Source organism: Mirounga angustirostris, unplaced genomic scaffold (genome assembly GCF_029215605.1).
Source record: "Mirounga angustirostris isolate CCGP_5_RB_7025 unplaced genomic scaffold, mMirAng1.0.hap1 SCAF_3, whole genome shotgun sequence".
NCBI classification, from domain to species: Eukaryota; Metazoa; Chordata; class Mammalia; order Carnivora; family Phocidae; genus Mirounga; species Mirounga angustirostris.
This window is the reverse complement of record NW_026991711.1, coordinates 140,519,304-140,534,673: the sequence shown is the minus strand read 5'-3', so window position 1 is coordinate 140,534,673 and position 15,370 is coordinate 140,519,304. Positions and strand designations below refer to the sequence as shown.

The following is a 15,370-nucleotide window of genomic DNA, read 5'->3' as shown; positions in this document are numbered from 1 at the left end:
GATAGCGTGAGATGAACTTCTCACTTGGTAAGCCACGCACCCTCATCTCTCTTCACCGCCCTTCCACACGGACAGTAGAAGCAATAATAGCCTTGGCTGCCCTGGGCCTCTGAGCAGGATGAAGGCAACTGCCATCCCGTAGAAGCTTTAAGTTCTGAAATAAAGGCCATAACCTGCCAAGTATATTTGTAGTAAGATGCCATAAAAATGGAAGGTATAATATTGAATTGCTTCTTTTATTAACAGTTTTGTAGTGAAAATTCTCCATAAGGAGTCTGTATAGCTCATCATACAGGCTGACATACAGGTGTCCCAGAGCTTTCTCTTCTGACGACCTCAAATAAATTGTACAGGCTTGTTTTTGTGCTTTCAAATCTTTCCTCCTTTGAGTCTTTCAATTTATGGGCAATTCATTTCTTAAGACTCAGAATTGGCTTTCAGTAAAGGTCTTTTTTTCTTTCCAAAGTGGTGTGAGATATATTTGCTAATTGTTCTGTTCGTTTAATTAGATGTGTGAGGGGCGCCTGGGTGGCTCAGTCGTTAAGCATCTGCCTTGAGCTCAGGTCATGATTCCAGGGTCCTGGGATCGAGCCCCACGTCGGGCTCCCTGCTCGGCGGGAGGCCTGCTTCTCCCTCTCCCACTCTCACTGCTTGTATTCCCTCTCTCACTGTGTCTCTCTCTGTCAAATAAATAAAATAAAAATAAAATCTTAAAAAAAAATTAGATTTGTGAGTTAAGGGGTATAAAATAAGCAACTAACTACCTTCTCACCAGATACAATAAATTGCTCAGATTAAAGAACAAAATGGCATAAATTGTAATCAAAATAGTGTATGATATCGGGGTGCCTGGCTGCCTCAGTTGGTAGAGCATGAGACTCTTGATCTTGGGATCGTGAGTTTGAGCCCCATGTTGGGTGTAGAGTCACTTAAAAAATAATAGTGTATGATATCATTTCATGCAAGAAAAATGAATGATTTCCAAGAACTCTTCCCGAGAAATTAGGTTGAGAGACTGGCTAAATCCTCAAATCCTCCCTACCTCCTCATCCACAAGAGAAACAAAGCAGGTATTTTGCAACACACAATTTAAAGTGAAGCTATAATTATCACCTCCCTCGTAATCTCTCATCATCCAGTTCCTAACATCTTCACACCATTCTGCTTTAGCAATTCTCTGCTAAAAATAAACCCTGCAGTATAAACTGTTGAATGTCAATAATCAATTCCTTGGCTAGATTTACATAATAGAATAACAAAACAAAAAATTGCTGCATAACAAACAAAGCCTTCAATCTCTCCTAGCCACTCACACCAAAGGCCAGTATACCATCTGCAGATAACGAACAGTGCAGCCACCGCTGACATGAAGCACTTGGGAAGGCCTCCAGGCCTAAATCGAGCAGATCCAGTCTACTGCACTCAACTACCTACAAAAGACATGCTCTTTTGTGGTTTTCTTGGGACAGCCCCCCCTTCTGGAACATGCTTTGGCTTCCTGGGACCCCCAAATTCCTTGCCCAAACAGCCTGGAGCATGCATCAGAACCTGCAGTGTCCCCTCTAGGTTCTTTGGTTGGTCTAATAATTAAATTGAGGGGGGCCTGGGTGGCTCAGTCATTGGGCATCTGCCTTCGGCTCAGGTCATGATCCCAGGGTGCTGGGATTGAGCCCCGTGTCAGGCTCCCTGCTCCACGGGAAGCCTGCTTCTCCCTCTCCCACTCCCCCTGCTTGTGTTCCCCCTCTCTGTGTCTCTCTCTGTCAAATAAATAAATAAAAAATCTTAAAAAAAAATTAAATTGACATAAGACAGATAAACAGAAAACAAATTTAATTTCAAACATAAGGGAGCCAATAAAAATATGAGCCTCCCTGAAGTGACCAAAGCAGGCAGCCTTTATACCTTTTAAACAAATAAACAATTATTTGTGAAGAACTGACAAAAGGTTTTGGGTTTGGGGCAGCAAATAAATGAAGAAGTAACCAAGTTTGTTTATGTGGCCTTCTTGGCCCTGAATTCCCTATCTGTGGTGGTAAGGATGCTTTCTACCTTCCAGGTGCAGGGAAGGTAGCCTTCACATGGGGAATTTATTTCCTGCTTTCAGGGGGACAAAAGGGCCTTCTTGTACCAGCTGTTTCTTAGGTAACTTTAATTCAAAATAATCAATATGTCAAAGTGACATATTTTGGGGTGACCCGCCCTGAACCACATTGTTCCCTTTCATTGGCTGACTACCTTGTGGCACAGCTTTCCCATACAGCCTACCTGTGCATTGCTTCCCATTCTTCTCTGCTTCTCCTCCCTCTCACTGCCCTGGGTTTACACCTACCACATAAAAGCAAGAACACTCAATCTCCCCTACACTTTGTTGTTTAGTAAATTGGGCTAAAACATAGGCCCACTATATGAATTAGAAAAAATAAAATTCTGAGAGTATGTGCAAGCAAGTGGTCTTTTTTTTAAGATGTATTTTTTAAAAATATACTTCATTTATTCATTTGAGAGGGAGAGAGAGAGAGCACAAGCAGGGGGAGAGGCAGAGGGAGAGGGAGAAGCAGACTCCCCGCTGAGCAGGGAGCCTGCGCCTGGGGCTCCATCCCAGGACCTGGAGATCATGACCTGAACCGAAGGCAGATGCTTAACTATCTGAGCTACCCAGGCGCCCCGAGGTACATTCTTTTTTCTAAATTTTAATTACTTAATTAATTTTTAAAAAGATTTTATTTATTTGACAGAAACACAGCGAGAGAGGGAACACAAGCAGGGGGAGTGGGAGAGGGAGAAGCAGGCTTCCCGCCGAGCAGGGAGCCTGACATGGGGCTCGATCCCAGGACCCTGGGACCGTGACCTGAGCCAAAGGCAGATGCTTAACGACTGAGCCACCGAGGCGCCCCTCATTCTTTTTTTTTTTAAATATTTTATTTATTTATTTATTTTTAGAGAGAGAGAGGGAGAGGGAGAAAATCTTAAGCAGGCTTCAGGCTCAGCGCAGAGCCCAACGTGGTGCTGTCTAACAACCCTGACATCATGACCTGAGCTGAAATCTAGAGTCAGATGCTTAACCGACTGACCCACCCAGGTACCCCCAAAACAAGTGGTCTTAGGACTAACTGATAAAAACCTATTTTTATACCAATATCTTCAAATTGCATTCGTAATAAGTAATTGTTTCAGTATGAATTTGGAGACACTCTAGTGCTTGGATAGACACTCTAGTGCTCGTTTCTTTTCCCTCAGACTCCTAAGACTCTTATATTCTAATTAATCAATAATTTGGGGAATCAAGTAGCACTATGTAAATCCTTGGAAATGCTGAAAAGGGCTTCTTTGTCCTCATAATATAGGTAGACAATATAGACAATATAGAAATACTAACTTGTGGGGCGCCTGGGTGGCTTAGTCGTTAAGCATCTGCCTTCGGTTCAGGTCATGATCCCAGGGTCCTGGGATCGAGCCCCGCATCGGGCTCCCTGCTCCGCGGGAAGCCTGCTTCTCCCTCTCCCACTCCCCCTGCTTGTGTTTCCTCTCTCACTGTGTCTCTCTCTGTCAAATAAATAAAATCTTTAAAAAAAAAAAAAAAAAAAGAAATACTAACTTGTGTGGTCTACACTGAAGTGCCTCAGGGAAGTGGGGAAATTATTGATGGTCTCAAAGATCTTGGAAGGTTTCATGATGGAGAGATAGGAGTTCTGCCTCCAATTCCAACTTGGAATGGGGGGTTTCCCCCACACCAATCAGCGATTCTGGGGCACCAGCTGTCCTACAGTTCAACCCAGTGTTGACACTATCTGCCTTGAGATAGCATCAGATTCCACAGGTTAAAGGCTCAGTCCTGCAAGACTGCCTCCCACCCGCTTCAGACCCCAATTGCGGGCTGCAGTTATCAGCTGTGCTTCTGATAGACCGGCTATAGATCAGAGGTTCCAGAGCCCAGGGAAACATGTTGCTCACTAGATTACTGGTTTATTGTAAAATGCTGTAACTCAGGAGCAGCCGGATGGAAGAGATGCCTAGGGCAAGGTGTGGGGAGAGGGGAAAGGGCGCGGAGCTTCCATGCCCTCTCTGGGTATGCTGCTTTCCCAGCATCTCCATGTTTTCACCAACGTGAAGCTCTCTAAACCCCATCTTTTTGGGGTTTTATGGAGGCTTTATTAGGCATGATTGGTTATATCATTGGCCATCCACTCACTCTCCAGCCCCCCTCCCCTCCACAGAGGTGGGGTGGGGGGAGAAGTTCCAACACTGTAATCACAAGGTTGGTTCTCCTGGCAACCCGCCCCCACCCTTTGGTGCTTTCCAAAAGTCACCTCATTAACAGAAGAGAAGATATCATTATTGCTCTCATCACATAGGAAATTCCCAGGGTTTGGGGAGCTATGTGCCAGAAACAGGGATGAAGACCAAATATATGTCTCTAATGATAAATCACAACATCACAAAATGAAACTTTTTTTTTTTAAGATTTTATTTGTTTATTTAACAGAGAGACAGGGAGGGAACACAAGCAGGGGGAGTGGGAGAGGGAGAAGCAGGCTTCCCGGCGAGCAGGGAGCCCGATGCGGGCTCGATCCCAGGACCCTGGGATCATGACCTGAGCCGAAGGCAGATGCTTAACAACTGAGCCACCCAAGTGCCCCCAAAATGAAACTTTTGAATGGCATTTTTAAGGATGGATAAGAACTGAATTGATAGGAGACAGAACTGTGCTCCTGGTAAGAGTTTCAAACCCTGAATGAAGGCCTGGAGATTGGATTCAGTACTTTGGAAGGATTCACTATTCTTGTACTCCTTTTATTTTGTTTATTTTATTTTTTATTTTTTTGTGGAAATAATGCAAACATTTATTTTCTATATCAGACAAGAACACAGCTAAGTAATCCAATTCTACTGCAGCATTATAAAAATCATCGCTTCACCACAGTGTAAGATTTAAATGCATCTGCACAAGGGTGCACAATATATAAAAGGAGTAAGGTTGCTGCTGCCCTGCCAAGCACTTCCGGTCCCTACCCAGGTCCTACTCTTGCAGTCCTTTTTTTTTTTTTTTTTTTTTTTAAGATTTTATTTATTTATTTGAGAGAGAGAGAATGAGAGACAGAGAGCATGAGAGGGAGGAGGGTCAGAGGGAGAAGCAGACTCCCCGCTGAGCAGGGAGCCCAATGCGGGACTCGATCCTGGGACTCCAGGATCATGACCTGAGCCGAAGGCAGTCGCTTAACCAACTGAGCCACCCAGGCGCCCTAAACTTTTTCTTTTAAGATTTTATTTATGTATTTGACAGAGAGAGAGAGAGCACATGCAAGGGGAGCGGCAGGCAGAAGGAGAAGCAGAGGGAGCCTGATGCGGGACTCAATCCCAAGACCCTGGGATGATGACCTGAGCTGAAGGCTGCTGCTTAACTGACTGAGCCACCCAGGCACCCCTGAATCTAAACTTCAGATCTGGGTCTTCAAACAAATTGTCAAAAGGGCCCTCTCAATTTTGTTAATAAAAATAAACACTTCTGATGAAAGGTCCCTTATTGATAACTTAGATGCTTAACAGTAGTCACAGATAGTAACTATACTTATTGTGGTGAGCATGAGTCTTATATATGTATATAAAGGTTGAATCACTGTGTTGCATACCTGAATCTAACATATAGTATGTCAACTATACTTCAATTAAAAATTTAAAAGGGGGGCGCCTGGGTGTCTCAGTCGTTAAGCATCTGCCTTCGGCTCAGGTCATGATCCCAGAGTCCTGGGATCGAGCCCCGCATCGGGCTCCCTGCTCTGCGGGAGGCCTGCTTCTCCCTCTCCCACTCCCCCTGCTTGTGTTCCCTCTCTCGCTGTGTCTCTCTCTGTCAAATAAATAAATAAAATCTTAAAAAAAAAAAAAATTTAAAAGGGACGCCTGTGTGGCTCAGTTGGTTAAGCGACTGCCTTCGGCTCAGGTCATGATCCTGGAGTCCTGGGATTGAGTTCCGCCATCGGGCTCCCTGGTCAGTGGGGAGTCTGCTTTGCCCTCTGACCCTGCCCCCTCTCATTCTCTCTCTCTCACATAAATAAATAAATAAAATCTTTTAAAAATTTTTTAAAAATTAATGCATATTAAATAGAATCGTCAGAATATAGGATTATTTACATAAGAGTGAAAACATAATAATTCACTTTAGAATAATATTGAATCATGGAATGTCCTGGAAATGAGTGAATTAATCTCATTGACAAATGATCATCTAGGTCCTTATTTAACATTCAAGTATGTGACCTGTAAATTTTTGTTGATATGGGAGTAAAATTCAAGAATTTAATTTTACCTGAGGACAGTTTATTAGTTGAGAACTCACAGTTCAGCATAAAAACTCCTACTTGAATTTAAATAATTGAATTCAATACAACTGTTAAAGAGTAATTTATGAAGGAAAGGAAGATAGAAAATTAGGAAAAATTCCTAAAGACTATGAAAACCTCTTGTTAAGGGGGCAGAGTATGTTCTCAGACTATCAGCTACAAATTTCTTCTCTTTCTTTGAGTGAAACTAAAATTTCAAAAATTCAGTACATGAAGTATATACCGGTGAGCCAATAAGATGAAAGAATTTGCTTCAAAATATTCCAGGAGGAACAAAGTTGGGAGGGGAGCAGATAGGAGGAGCAGTGAGAGGTGATAGGTCATGAAGTTTCATTATTCCTTCTCTCTTGTACATATTTGAAATTTTTGTTTTGTTTTATTTATTTTCTTTCTTTTTAATTTTGTTGGTTTTTTCCTTCTTTTTATATATATATTTGAAATTGTTATAATATGAATTTTTTATAAAATCCCATGTATTTTCAGTAGATGACAATTGATGAATCAAATCTAAATTTTCTTCATTCTCTTCAAGGGGTTTATAAATATACATTTGTCAAAAAGAAAACCACAAGCCCAGAATGGAGTCATTTATACTAGGCCACATCAACAAACTGGGGATTGATATTTATCCTAATTGCAACCTTCCTCAGAAATGTATTCTTAACCAGTCAGTCAGGAATTTTCTGATCCGCACCAATGAGGTAATCTGTCACATGGGCCCTCTCCATTCCCCCACCCCCAAAGGAAGGTGAGGTAATCTGTATAAGACCCCCTGCCTTTCCCCCTCAGGAAAAGTGACCTTGCCTGAAACAATGTTTTCTTTTCTTTTGCTAATACTTCCTTGCCCCACCCTCCTTCCATTTTGTACAACTCTTCAGAGTTCCTTTCTTCTTTTTTTTTTTTTTAAGATTTTTATTTATTTATTTGACAGAGAGAGACAGAGCGAGAGAGGGAACACAAGCAGGGGGAGTGGGAGAGGGAGAAGTGGGCATCCCGCGGAGCAGGGAGCCAGATGCGGGGCTTGAACCCAGGACCCTGGGGTCATGACCTGAGCCAAAGGCAGACGCTTAATGACCGAGCCACCCAGGCACCCCCAGAGTTCCTTTCTTCTTGCTAGATGGGATGCTGCCTGATTCATGAATCACTTAAGAAAGCCACTTAGATCTTCAAATTTACTCAGTTGAATTTTTGTTTTTAATACATCGATTATTTCATCTAACTGTATTGTTATTGGGGTGAATGAGGCAGAGGAGGGGACAGACTAGTCAGGGGTTATGGGCCTGAGTTATTGGATGTATATAAGGAAAACAAACAGTTCTAAGGAAGTTTACAAGAGTTAGTAATTGCTTAAATAAAGTAGGAGTTGAAGTTTCTTCAACTGAGTGGATGATGGTCCAACTAACTCCTGAGACTTAAGGTAGGACTCAGGAGGGATGAAGAAAGACGTAAAGAGCATGGTTTGGCTGGGCTGATTTTGAGGCACATAAAAGATATTCCCCATCTCCTTTCCTTCTCCCTCCCTCCTTTCTTTCCTTCCTTCTTTCTTTCTTTCTCTTCTTTCTTTCTTTCTTTCCCTTTCCTTCCCTTCCCTTCCCTTTCCTTTCCTTTCTTTTCTTGTCTTTCCGTTTTATTTATTTATTCCAGAGAAAGAGAAGAGGACAAGAGGAGGAGCAGAGGGAGAGGGACAAGCATGGGGCTCCATCTCAGGGGCTTGATCTCAGGACCTTGAGATCATGACCTGAGCCAAAACCAAAAGTCAGATGCTTAACCGACTGAACCATCCAGGCTCCCCTCTTTTTTTTTTTAAGTATAGGCCCCACACCGAAGGTAGAGTCCAACACGGGGCTTGAACTCATGACCCTGAGATCAAGAGGCAGACACTTAACTGACTGAGCCATTCAGGCACCCCACCAGGAACATGTTTCAATTTTTTACCTTGAAATAAAATACCACAATCCTTTTTATAGGAACTATACGTTGATATTTTCAGAGGTGTTCTTCCTTTAAATGGGTTTGTCTGCATAGTCTCTATGGGCAGCTTCAGGAAGGTTCTGGAACCTCTCTGGCTAGCATCATGTCTCTGAAAAAATGTTTTCAGGATTGAGAAATTAAAGTTAGTTTACATTTAATTGCAAAAACAAACATAAGAACTACCAAATCTTGATCACACTGGTATTTAGTAGTGGGGTACTTTACAATGATTTATTATCATTTACTCCTGGCTCAGTCAAAATTGCTGTCTCCTCATTGTGAGTTGAGTGATTTGACCGAAGTCTAATTGCTAAACACAAGCAAAGTGCAAATAAAACTCCATGTTTTTATTCCTTGTTCTTTTGCTTTATCTTTAAAAAAAAATCTCCACAGCATTTATAAAATGGTAAAAACAGATTCATGAAAGAACCAGTAGCATGTTCTTGCAGGTAGTGTTTCTCAGCTGAGCTCCAACTAACAAACCTGAACCAGAGCGCCCTCCCTTTCCTATTGCACCTTCACGGCTTCTTCCAGTAACAGAGTATCTTCTCAGTTTATTTTCCTTCAGTTCATTGGCCCATTGCTTCCAGGTTAAACAGAAATTTCAGTAGATCCTTTTTATATTTGTATTTATGTATGGTAGCTTCCTCTTCACTGCATGCCAGGACAACTTTCCACCACTAACCAGGCAGATTTTTCTGGCTTGTTATTATTAGATAAAACACAAAATGTGTCTTCAGATTAATTTCCTTTTTTAGTCTTTATCCAGTTTTCCACAAACTACTTCACTCCTAACCTAAAGGGATCACTCCTCAAATAGTTTTCATTTTTTTTATTTTTTTAACTTTTGCATTTGTTTTGCCTCAGGTACTTTTGAGAATGCTGGCTAAGAGTTCAATTAAGGAAGATAAGATTCTTTTGAGGTTGGACAATTCTGTTCTCAAACTTGCTTTGAGATCTTATCATCTGATTGGCTACATGAAAGGATAGAATGAGAAAAGAGACAGCCAGGAATCTGAATCAGGCTACCAGTTGATCTAGTGTCACCTGAAAGAGAGAGGTGAGCATGACCTTTAACACACGGTAAATCTGCCCAAGGGTCAACTTGGCCTAATTTGATGTGTTGGGCTCAGACCAATCAACATTTCCCTTTGGGGACTGGTTTAGGCAAAAGTGAGAAAGGAAATTAGAAGAAAGGAGCAGAGACCTCAGCTTTCATAAACCTAAGGAAACAAAATTCGTGTGTGACTCTTGATCTAGGGATTGTGAGTTCAAGCCCCATGTTGGGTATAGAGATTACTAAAAAACAATGAATAGAAACTTAGTATTCACAATATGTGTGAAAGGACAGGTTTTACATTATAGTTATCTGCGTAAATATTTTCACTTTCCAAATTGTGAAAGGAAGGAGTTTCTTGTTTGTTCCATAGCTTATATTTTGAGAACTGCGTCTCTCCTGCTCTGAGTGATTATGATTGGCCATCACAACAACCCACTTCTCCGGAAATAGAGGCTGGTCTAAGATTGAGCTTGTGACCTGTCTAAGCAGGACCAACCCTGTTTTGGGAGATTGATATGAATTCTCAGAGAGGGAGAGGTATCTGAATTACCAGGGCCCATATTCCCCAGCACATGCAGAAACCCTACCTGAGAATAAACCTAGTAAGGAAAGGGACAGAAAGAGAGACAGAGACAGGGACAGAGGGAGACAAACCAGAGAATACCGTTTGAGTATCTGGATGTACTGAAGCCAGCCAAGAACTGGAACTTTATAGTTTTGTGAGCAAAAATATTCTCTTTATTTGTTTAAAATAAATGGAGTGGGGTTTCTATCACCATCAAAAAGTTCTGACAATATACATGTGAATACATAGTCTTAGCCGTCATAAAAAAATAACTGGTTTCGGGGCGCCTGGGTGGCTCAGTCGTTAAGTGTCTGCCTTCGGCTCGGGTCATGATCCCAGAGTCCTGGGATCGAGCCCCGCATCGGGCTCCCTGCTCCGCGGGAAGCCTGCTTCTCCCTCTCCCACTCCCCCTGCTTGTGTTCCCTCTCTCACTGTGTCTCTCTCTGTCAAATAAATAAATAAAATCTTAAAAAAAAAAAAAAAACTGGTTTCAATGCAAAGATCTATTTACAGCAAGAGTAATAAATGTTGTCAAAACAGAAGAGGTTCCATACTAGGATTTGTGAAATGCTCTTTATTTTACTCCCATATTTGCCTTTCCTCTCTCTCCCTTCCTTTTATTCTCCTTCCATGTTTATTCTCACTAAACAAACATTGATTGATCATCTACCATGTGCTCACCACAGAGCAAAGTGCTGAATATACGGTGGTGAATAAAACACACTGGGTCCCTGCCTTCTTGGAGCTGATGCCACAGACTTCCTTTTTCTTGCATTGTGTAACATTGTATAGGACAGCATTGGTGTTGTAGTGTTCTTCTATGTTCTGTTTTCAGGCATATATGGAATTAATATGCAAATACTATTAAAAAATCTTGTATGATCCTGAGATATTACAAAAATGACTATGTAGATATTGAACAGTCTAAATCCAATAATTAGAAGCCTTTGAAAGTGACAAATGCTCTATGACACAATATAACCTGTTGACTTGTTTGCTTTTGAAATATACATCACTTAAGTTGTCCTTGTTTATTTGTTTTTTTAGGTTTTATTTATTTAAGTAATCTCTACACCCAACATGGGGCTTGAATTCACCACACTGAGATCAAGAGTCACATGCTCTGCATACTGAGCCAGTTGGGTGCCCCAAGTTGTACTTGTTTTTTGACTAGACACCAAATATTTTCCATATATAAATCAGTACAATAGAAATACAATCAGTGCACAGGTACTGTATATCTGGTAAGTGGAAATAAGTAAAATAAATTTATTTTAATTAATTAATTAATTTTAGAGGGGTGGGGAGGGGGAGAGGGGGAGAGAGAATCTTAAGCAGGCTCCACACCCAGCTCAGAGCCCAATATGGGGCTCAGTCTCACAACCCTGAGATGATGATCTGAACTGAAATCAAGAGTCAGATGCTTAACCAGCTGAGCCACTCAGGCACCCCTAAAATAAATGTATTTATGGAAGAAGATTCTCCCAAGTTTTTTGTATTTGCCCCTAGCACAATGTAGAATTCTTTCAAAATGTTTTGACTAAAATAAAATAAAAGGTGTTGGGCGCCTGGGTGGCTCAGTTGGTTAAGCGACTGCCTTCGGCTCAGGTCATGATCCCAGGGTCCTGGGATCGAGTCCCGCATCGGGCTCTCTGCTCCTTGGGAGCCTGCTTCTCCCTCTGCCTCTCTCTCTCTGTCTCTCGTGAATAAATAAATAAAATCTTAAAAAAAATAAATAAATAAAATGAAAGGTGTTAACTTCCCCTATTAAAACTTATGTAATATTTTTAGAACGAAATATAAAAGCATAGGAATAAAATGATGATAAATATATTTGGAAGAAGCAAACTTTGGAACAAAATCCATCACAGAAAAGTTGTTTTCTCATGGGACGCCTGGGTGGCTCAGTCGTTAAGCGTCTGCCTTCGGCTCAGGTCATGATCCCAGGGTCCTAGGATCGAGTCCCGCATCGGGTTCCTTGCTCAGTGAGGAGCCTGCTTCTCTCTCTCCCTCTGCTGCTCCCCCAGCTTGTGCTCTCTCTCTCTCTCTGACAAATAAATAAATAAAAATTTTTTAAAAAAAGAAAAGTTTTCTCAGAAGTAAAGGTAGACGACTTCTCCTCCTATACAAGAGTGCGGCAGCATTTAGAGCAAGTTTGGCTTTCCTGCCAGGAATTTGGCCTTCCAAAAGTGCTAAGGGTTACAGCTTCTCGGCTTTTTCCAGGCAGGATCCATGTACAGTGATAGCAGACACACATGGGGAGGAGGGTTTGGGGGGTGGTTCTGCCTTCCTAGAAACTGACTTTCCTCATCATGTCAGGAGAAGAATGGTGGTTCTTATACCTGGGCTTAGCAGGGCAACAGAAGTGCATCACTCTGCTGTGTGCCCTGTTGCCATGTTCCCTCTGGAAGAGATGACCATAAAAGCTGTCCTCTAAAGGGTCAATGGGGTATAGTCTAGATTCTTATCCATGGGTGGCCAGGAATTCGGGGGCTGTCCTGTCTAGACACAACACACTATTTTTATTTTTTAATTATTTTTTAATTTTAATTTTTTTTTAAAGGTTTTATTGATCTATTTGACGGAGAGAGATAGCGAGAGCAGGAACACAAGCAGGGGAAGTAGGAGAGGAAGAAGCAGGCTTCCCTTGGAGCAGGGAGCCTGATGCGGGGCTTGATCCCAGAACCCTGAGATCACGACCTGAGCCGAAGGCAGAAGCTTAACGACTGAGCCACCCAGGTGCCACACTAATTATTTTTAAATAGTTAGATGAAAGCCAGTCACACCTTATGTTTCAAACCTCACAGTGATGATGATTTTCAACACTGACTGCACATTAGAATCAGATGGGAAACTTTGGAAAATTAAGTCTTGATGTCCAGGCTGTACTCCAGCCCAATTCTTTGGTGGTCGAACCTAGGCATCAAGAGTTTTAAAAATTCCCTAGATGATTCCAATCATCAAAGTGGTAACAGCTAACTCTTCTTTTTTAAGCCCATAGGCTTTGATTACTTTAGGAGATACTCTTGTGACCAATGAAATAAAGCCTGTTACAGAGTGGCACTTGCTTATAGGATCCCAGAGAGAAGGACAATCATGGGGATCCTCATGAAGATTTCATTATATCATTTTTATTCCTCTTTTCTTGTTACTACATTGGTCCTGTATTATTTTCCCTTTTCACTCTTAGGACATGCTTTCATAGGGCCGCTAGATCACTGTGTCTGTGTGTGTAAACAGAACAAATTAATTTTGAGGATGGTACTACCTTTACTTACTTACCTTGGGTTGCTTTGTATTTCTACCAAAACAGGAATAAATGGGGGGTCCAAAATTGAACTGGGACCACAGCTGTTTTCAATGAGTCAAGCTTTTCCACCACCCCCTGAGGGAAGAGAGTGTTTAGATCAGCTTGCCACCAGGAGCTTTCTAACAGAAATGCAGAGTAGTTTAAGTCACTAAAGGGACTTTATTCTACCCCCTACACTAGGAATTAGGTGAAGTTTCTCACCACATCTTAAGGCTGCCCTGAAAATGCCATTATCCTCAAACACCCTCAAAAGAGGAGCTAATTAAAGGCTAAGTATTTATCATCATTAAACTAAAGATATTTCCTATAAAATTTCTACTTCAGAACAAGCAGGCCTTTAATCCAACATTCCCCTGCTTTCAAATCCACTCCCTGTCCAATACACACGGGTTTTACAAAAAATCCACGTATTCAAACTAAACATTTGTGATTATGGTTTAGAAAGTTCACAGAGGTTCAGTTAACTATCACGGATTTTCATTCTTTTTTTTTTTTTTTAAAGATTTTATTTATTTATTTGACAGAGGGAGAGGGAGGTAGGGAGGGGGAGAGAGAAAGAGCACAAGCAGGGGGAGCAGCAGGCAGAGGGAGACAGAGGGAGAAACAGGCTCCCTGCTGAGCAGAGAGCCCGATGGGGTCGTGGGGCTCAATGCCAAGATCCTGGGATCATGACCTGAGCCGAAGGCAGATGCTTAACCGACTCAGCCACCCAGGCGTCCCACTAACTTTCATTCTTTTCATGGGACTTTTTTTTTAAGTTTATTTATTTCTTTTTAGTAATCTCAAACTCACAATCCCAGGGTCAAGAGACTGAGCTAGCCAGGCGTCCCTTCATGGGACTTCTTTATTTCAGTGTAGAGTCAAAGAGGGAACCTAGATTTTCGTATCAGAGAAGTTTAGATTTGAATCTCTGCCTCTTATTCTGTGACTATGGCCAATTTATTTAACTTTTCAGTGCCTCAGTTTCTTTGTATGATAGGTAGAGTTAATGTGGGAATAGAGCAATTATGTGTGAAGTTTTTGGTACATGATATGGAATCAGTATTTAATATTAAAGTTTTAATTATTATTATTATTTTTAAGATTTTATTTATTGACTTGACACAGAGAGACACAGCGAGAGAGGGGACACAAGCAGGGGGAGTGGGAGAGGGAGAAGCAGGCCTCTCGCGGAGCAGGGAGCCCGATGCGGGGCTCGAACCCAGGACCCTGGGATCATGACCTGAGTGGAAGGCAGACGCTTAACGACTGAGCCACCCAGGAGCCCTAAAGTTTTAATTATTTTTTAAGTGATCTCTGCACCCACTGTGGGGCTCAAACTCACCACCCTGAGATCAAGAGTCAGTTGCTCTACTTACTGAGCCAGCCAGGCACCCCCAATCCTTTTTTTTTTTAAAACCTTTTTCTCTATCTTGCTTTCTCCAGTAATAACCTATGACCACTGAGTTCCCACACTTGGCTGTAAACGCCACGAAAGCAGGAACTCCTATGATTTAGTCTATTGCCTGGGATAGAGGGGTGATCAGTAAATATTTGCTGAATGCATGTCTCTTGTACAATGTGCTCAGAACATCATGTGGACAAATACCTTTACTATGACATAAAAGAATTTTGGGACACAGTCTAGTGATGAATGAAGTTCTAAAAACCCCATTTCAAGGTTACTCATTTGAAAACATGAATTTGTTGTTCCCAGTTTTGTTCTGTTGCTCTTTTTTAGTGCTCTAGCATAGGATTGAGGGTGCGGGTTCTGCAACCACAGAACAACGCTACCTGTTTTTGAATCCAGACTATATTACTTATTAGCTATGCAGAAATAAACATTCTATTTCTCAATTTTTTCAGGTGTAGAATGGGTATAATAATAACACCGATCTCACAGAACTATTGTTGATGGTTAAATGAGCTAAAATATATGTAAGTGCTTAGAATGGTGCTTGGCACACACTATGAATGTTAGTTTGTCTAGCTCCTTCCCTGGGCCAGCCTATGCTGGTTATCCTATCATTCTTTTATTCCCAGGTTTAGGATGAATTGTCTCTTTCAGCCTTCTGGTTTCTGAAGAAGTGGGCTAAGTCCTGACTTTGCTCTCGTTCACCAGATTTGCCCTCCAGTATTGACTCTGTTCT

General features: G+C 41.7%; 1 long non-coding RNA gene across 2 annotated transcripts in view; it reads left to right on the top strand.

Annotated features, from left to right (window-relative positions):
• LOC123841360 (uncharacterized) overlaps positions 1-15,370 on the top strand; it is a 58,503-nt gene that overhangs the window by 24,143 nt on the left and 18,990 nt on the right. Inside the window, exon 4 of one of the 2 annotated variants that reach the window (XR_010410224.1) lies at positions 1,306-1,602. The exons of the other annotated variant lie outside the window; for it this stretch is intronic. This is a non-coding gene — a long non-coding RNA (uncharacterized LOC123841360). Of the gene's footprint in view, positions 1-1,305; positions 1,603-15,370 lie in introns of those variants that run through there. 2 annotated transcript variants of the gene reach the window in all.